Source organism: Onychomys torridus, chromosome 2 (genome assembly GCF_903995425.1).
Source record: "Onychomys torridus chromosome 2, mOncTor1.1, whole genome shotgun sequence".
In the NCBI taxonomy this organism is placed as follows: Eukaryota; Metazoa; Chordata; class Mammalia; order Rodentia; family Cricetidae; genus Onychomys; species Onychomys torridus.
In genome coordinates, this window is record NC_050444.1 from 97,892,379 (window position 1) to 97,899,646 (window position 7,268).

Here is a 7,268-nt window from a genome sequence, read left to right on the forward strand (position 1 = left end):
CATAGCTGAGGGCTGGCCCATGAAAATTCTCAGCATATCAAAGGTATGATTGTGTGATACCATTTCTGACCCACAGAGTAGGACCTGTCTTTTAATGTATAAAGAAAGCTGGTTACCATAAGTGTAATTACCATATTTTTATCCCTATTAATTTTGTTTGTAGAATTAATTTCCATAATTTATGACTTGAAACAAAAACATCGGCCCTATTGCACAATATCTGAAAGCAGAATTATCATAAACCCTATAAATGCCAAATGTTATTTTTTTTTCTGTTTTTCTTCTCTCTGAGTCCTCCAAAGTGGTTCCCTCTTATTAAAATTCAAACAGCTGTGAAATGGCTGTGATTTGAAGATGAAAGTAAATGTGAAGTGACCTTCATCCATGCTGAACAAATAGAGTATTATAAACACACTTTCCAGATGAAGTTACATAAAGCAAATTAAGAAACACCTAAGGCTATAATTTACTACAAAAATGTTTCTTAAATTTCTGACAGTTTCATTTAACTGACTAATTAAATTTGCTTGTAGGCATCTTAGAGATGGAGTCTAATAACCATACTGTCATCTGGGAAGAAAATGAAAATTACTTTCTGTGTGTGAGAAATATGTTAGTAATGGTCCAGGTCTCCTGCTAAACATTTGACAAATATATGTAAGTGGTTATGCCTGGTTGTATTCCATGATAATGCCAATTCTATTAAAAGGTGATTAAAAGAAAATCTCACAAGTAATAGCTTGGAACTGTAAAAGTGCAATTTCTAAAGAATCTGCCCAGGGAGGAATTTAGACTATATTCTCAGGAAGAACAATATGCATTTATTGTATATTTTGTTTACTCATTTCAGGAAAGTCACTGTTCGAGAATGATCCAGTTTATAAATCCATGACATTGATTGGGTGCTATTTGGTCTCTGAAAAGACCTAAGGCAAACATCACCCCAGGAGTCTGCATTTTCTAGATACTAGTCCATATTTTGGAAGGAGGCTCCTACAAGCTCACATATTGAGTGAGCTAAAGGAATGCTTTTATTTTCAAAATAATGCAATCAAAAATAGCAACTCTTTTCTGAGGCACAATATAAGGCTGCAAAGGAAAATATTGAAAATCAGTTTTGCAAACAGTGTCTTCTGTTAAATTTTATAATAAAATATCCTATAATCTTCTATGGTTCTACCACAGAATTGTGAAAAATGGTCAAAACACTATTTCCCCCCTCTTTTGATTCTCTTTAAAAAACAAGCCTGGATCTTGCACACCTAAGAACATTTAATTTTTTCATTACGTGTAATTGTGTTATTCATTTCATAAAATGACATTTAAGAGAAATTGTGAAAGCTACAATTATGTAACTATTTTTGCTAAGTTACTGATGCTTGCAAGTCTTGTAAAATTCAGACTTGTGCTCTGGGATGTTTTCTATGTTAAATGTGTTGCTCTGATGTGTTAATAAATAAAATACTGATTGGCCTGTAGCCAGGCAGGAAGTATAGGCAGGACAAGGAGAGAGGAGAATTCTGGAAAGTGGAAGGCTGAAAGGAGGAGACGCTAGCCTGCCATCCAAGGAGCAACATGTAAAGGCAACAGGTAAAATCACAGAATGTGTGGCGACATATAGATTAATAGAAATGGGTTGAGCATAAGTGTAGGAGCTAGACATTAGCCTGAGCTAATGGCCAAGCAGTTTAATTAATACAAGTTTCTGAGTGATTATTTTTAAGTGGTTATGGGGTCCGTGGGGCTGGACAGGACTGGAGAAAACTACAGCTACAGACTTGCACCAGGTTTTAAGTTTCTCCTGAACCTGTACAGAATTATCTGTACTTGTTTTAGTTCCTCTCTTGTCTCCTCTTAACCTGTGATGGGTTTAACACTGTGACAAGATGCTTGCTCATTGTGGCACTCCATCCTTTAAAGCTCATAACCCAGTATCTGACACATGACAACCATTCACCATTTACACCTGTGTTTTCTGCAGTCATTAAATAAAACTAAACAAAGTGCAGCATTCAGGAAAGTGGGATTGACGGGATATTGACTTTAACCACAGATGGGCTTACAGGTCCAAATAATTGTCAACCACCATATCCTTTTGGCTTTTCTGTGATTCTGTTTCTTTTCACACTAGATTTCACTTCAAGAAGGTTGGCTGTGGAGACGCCAACAGTGGAGACACAGACTGCCTCTGCTCACAAAGTTCTTCCCTCCAATCTAGTTCTGTAGTAGACTTTCCCAATGTTCTACTCCCCCATCTCCTCTCGTACATGTTGCTTCTACACATGTCCGTGGTTTCCTACTACCAGCATCTGAGGTGTCTCTGCCTGGAGACTTTCTCTTGGATTTAGAGGAAGAACAAACTGTAAATGTGGAGAAATTACTCTCCCCTAGACCATTCTTCAATTTGGAGGTAGATTTTCTAACTTTATCCAAAATTCCCAAGAGAATGGGTCCCAGATTCCCAGAGCACCAGCTGTCTCACTTATTATATTCTTGCCTGACTCTTTCTTAGATGGATTATGGCTCTATCCCCAAACATGTTCCTTTGGAGTTCCTTGTAAACTGTTTTCTCTAGAGTCTTCTCATGGGGATGTAATTTTACACAGCTTCCCTGAAAGAGAGTATGTTTCCTCCAGTAGATACTAGAGCATATTTAGGATACTCTGATAGCTTGACCCATGTCACAACAATTCATTTTTGCTAAGAGAATTATCATGTATATTTTTACATATATGAAATGTGTACTATGAAATAACTTACACACATGAAGCATAAGAAATGCCACATTTCTACATGAGTTGGGTATATCTTAATTTTTTTCAACAGTTCCTTAAAAAAAAACCTAAAAGCATATCCAACTTTAATATTTATAAGAAATTACAGTTTCTAATAATTCTAAGAATAAAATTATATGACCTTGATAAAAATCAGAAACAATGGGTAAAGTACAAATCAGCTGCACATTTAAATTCTAGTGAATTTCAAAGCATACTACCCTAAGCATTTTTGTTTATATACATACATACATACATACATATATATATTATATATATATAATAGCTTGTTGGAAAGCACTCTGAAGACATCAGTAGGAGATGCTACATAAGTTCAAGTTCACCCCTGCAAGACATCAACACTACTTTAATAGAGACTTGTGAGAATATATATGGAAGGCAATTCAGTAGTAGAAAAAAAAATTGGTTCTCTTGACACTTAGAGTAATAAGTAGAAAAGTCCTTGTAGCTAAACAGGTAGATACATGAAGATGTTCTGATCAAAAGATGTATTCATGCCTTACATCTATCAAGTCACACATATTCTCAAGTTCTAGACATTGGCCAAGTCAAAAGTATAGCAGAGTTAAGGGGACTTCATCACCCTTTTAATAAGAGGACACTTTCAAGTATCCTTCAGGGTAAGTAGGTAAACTATATTCTAGTTAGTTAGTATAGGGACATATCATCCCTATGGCTGAATAGTGTTGAAATAAAAGCAAAATAAAAGATATTTAAATAAAAGGCATCACATGTACGAAATACAGCCTGTTGACACTCCTTTATCTATTTAACTGAGTCACAGGGAACATTTTCACAGCCTTTCATGGACCTATGATGTTGTATCTCTCTAGCAGCTCATGCTTTCTTCTCATTGAGGGAGAGATCCCAAAGGTGATGCCTTGGTAGTTTGGGCCAGTACAGACACTAATTTTGTGAGTCCTTGAAGAAGTATTCCCAGCATTTTCTTAGTGAATTCAAACAAATGTGAAAGACAGAAGCAGATACAAAATGAATACCAGTTTTCTGTTGTGAAAAAGTTGCAAGGCCCAGGGTTCCATCCTCAGCTCCACACACACAAAAATAAATAAATAAAAAATTGTTGTTATACAGAGATTCAGAAGTTAGTTTAAATTGTATTTTGAATATGTGCTAAAGGCTCAACAGTAACTCGGCAAAGAGTCTTGGATTTCTTACCATCTCAGACTAGAGAAAACCACCTACGTTCTGTTCTAGCTTGTTCTGAAGGTCACCATAGTTGGTTTTGGTTTTAAGGCTTCATGTAGAAAGCAAAGTCATGATTGGTTGCATTTTCAACTTTGAAAGTTGGAATACAAATGATTCCTTGCCACAGATCTCCAGGCCAAGACTACTGGGATGTCAGGACAGATATGATCAAAAAGCAAATTTGAAGAATTTCAGAATTGCTGTTGACTTTCCAAATGTTCATTTCACATGGTCACTGTGGAGTAAATATAAAACATGAGGAAAAGAAGTTAAGGCATCAAAGAGAGAGGGAGAGATGGAGGGAGGAAGAAAGGGAGGGGGAAGGGAGGAAGAAACTGGAGATACAGAAACTGAATTCATTCTCCTGAAAAGGCTGAGGCAAGCACTGCCATGAGACTCTACAGGATGGTGGAAATGGCCGTGTTGAACTAGTAATATAATTTGGCTAGAGCTTATCTGCAGCATCATCTGGAAAAGAATCTTTAATATTGTTCTTAGTCCTTATATTCTTTGACTGTGTGTCCTTCCAAAAATAATTCCTGTTCTTTTATAGACAAGAAAGAACTTAAAATAAAACTATTCCATGGAGCTACCCAGTCAAATTATTCACATCAGAGGTTGTCCTGGGAACATGTGCTTAATGTTCTGTGCTTCCTGAGGATATGAGAAATACCACAGATTTACAGTAGTGGTCTTTAATGGAGAAAGGTTGTAAATGCAACCAAACATGACTTTGCTCTCTACATGAAGTCTTAAAACCAAAACCAACTATGGTGACCTTCAGAGCAAGCTAGAACAGAGTGGAGGTGGTTTTCTGAAATCAGAGATGGTAAGAAACCCAAGACTCTTTGCCAGGGTACTGTTGAACCTTTAGCACATATTCAAAATACAATTTATACTAACTTCTGAATCTCTGTATAACAATTTTTCACAAGAAAAGTCTGGTATTTATTTTGTATCTTCTTACATCTTTCATAAGTGTGTCATAGATATTGGAAAGATTATCTTTGAAGGGCCTTGAGAAGATCTGAGTAAGAGCACAGAACCACTCTACAGGTGTTACATTGCTATTTATCTGTGCTGGAATACCCAACTCATGCATAAAGGAAAATTCCTAGCAATAACAACAAAAACACATTTGCCTTGGAAAAGCACTTCATGTTTTGTTTGCAAAGGCAAGATCACCTGTTAGACATTAGGGTGTTTTCTTATTATGTTTAGCAGAAAAAAAAATGTTCACTATTGTGTTTTACTGATTTTATTTCTATCATTCAATCCTCACTGCAATTAAAATTGTATTAAACAGTATCAGCCATTACTTCTATCTTCAAGTTTCAGACAAGCTCAATGAAAGGGTAAGAGAAAAATGATGATTAGTATGAAATTGTTTATCTTGTTCAAGTATCAGCTCTAAGCAGATGGTCAGTTAGGAAACATAACTGCAAAGGTTATTTCTTTGCAATTAAAATATGAAACTAAAAATTTTGTCTCATAGAATTTTTATAAAAGATTCTTAGCATAAATTTTATTTTCCATCCAGAACATTTGGCTGAAGATTAAAATTTTTGACTGTGTTCACAAGTCACTTGGCAATAACAATAATAGCTGCCTTTTATGTGCCAGGTACTACTTTAACAGAGATTTCTATTTGCCAGGAATTTGTATTAACTAATTTAATCTTTACCCATCTCTCAAGTCAAATGTGATTGTTATCTCATTTTAAATTTTAGAAAATTAGGTCACAGAAAAGTTGACAATTTCTTCTAGTTTTATTGAATGGGTTTATCCTGGAGCAGAGTCCACATGATTGCCACAGATATGCATATGGTCCCTTTCCAAGAGATTCTGCCAAATTTATGTGCCTCTGTTCCTTTATCAAAAACAGTGGCACCCATCACTCTTCTCATTGAGTAGAAGCTAGTCCCATCTAGTGCTTTAACCAGGAATCCTGATGAGGACCTAGAACATAGGACTTCAGTGACAGTCCAAAACACCACTTCAATTCTGGTATTCACTCTTCTTAATATAGCAATTCAATTTTTAAATTTTATTTTGTGCATTAAAATATAAAATTAGGTATATTGCTGCAGTATGGTGTGGTATGCTGATTCATATATATGCATTATATAATGTTTAAATGCTAGTTAAATGTATCTATCTTCACAAAATTTCATTGTTGATAATGAAATCTTTCAAAATCCTTTCTCTCAATTTTTGAAATATGTAGTACATTTTGATTCTCTAAAGTCACTCCAATGTACAACTGGACACCATAAATTCTACCTCCTAACTGTAATTTAGTATCTCTTGATAAATTACCATGTAAAAACTGCTATTGTTCCCTCCATCCTCCAGCCTCTGGTAGCTACCATTGTACTTGCACTATCTTCTGTTGACTTGATTGTATGTAACATATGAATGAGATCACGTGGCACTTGTTTGCTGTGTAACTGTTTTCCTCAAAGTAAACTCCTGCCACTTCCCCTAAGAGATGAAGGAACCTCTTAACACTGGGAAAACTCACAAAAATTACAACAATTAGGGAATTCACGTAGATTTCCAAATCCAAGAACTTCAGAAACTCACCAGGCCCCACTGCAGGGTTATATTTAAAAAAAAAAATCGCCAGGGTTGAGGATGCTTGACAATGAAGCTGAGTGAAAGTTGTGGTATAAACACTACAAGGATACAGCTTTATTGGGTTGTTATTGGAGTGTGGGGTAGGATTTTTGATGATATGGCTGTATCTGAGTTATCCATGATCCTGTAAATAGCCCCCAAAACTTATTGATTCACTGAACTAGACTTAGATAGAACAATTTCTTTAGTCTGCTATCAGTGCCTTATTCTGGGTGAATAAACATTTGTTCATGTGTCTCCAGAAAAGTTACACAACACAATTTAATGCCCCAACCAGGCTCAACAGAAGTAGATTTTGGAAGAGAGCAATTGAAAAGTTCCTGTAATGGGTGATAAAAGGTGCAGCTAAGGCTTATCCCTCTGTATATGGAATGTCTGCAGGGCCTATAAGGATATGGTTGTGTTTCTTACATGTTGGGAATGATATGCCTCCTTACTGTAGTGGCAACTGCGTGCTTCCTGTGTTCAGTGATAAGACATGAAGCCAAAGCCAAGCTAGAAGGGAGCATCATTAGGATAATCCCAGCATGACTTCCTTCTTTTTGAGGGGAAGGCATGCCTCCTTGGTGAATGAGATCTGTCCCATAAATCTAGGAACATCCCCTAAACAACTGATTGACTATAGAA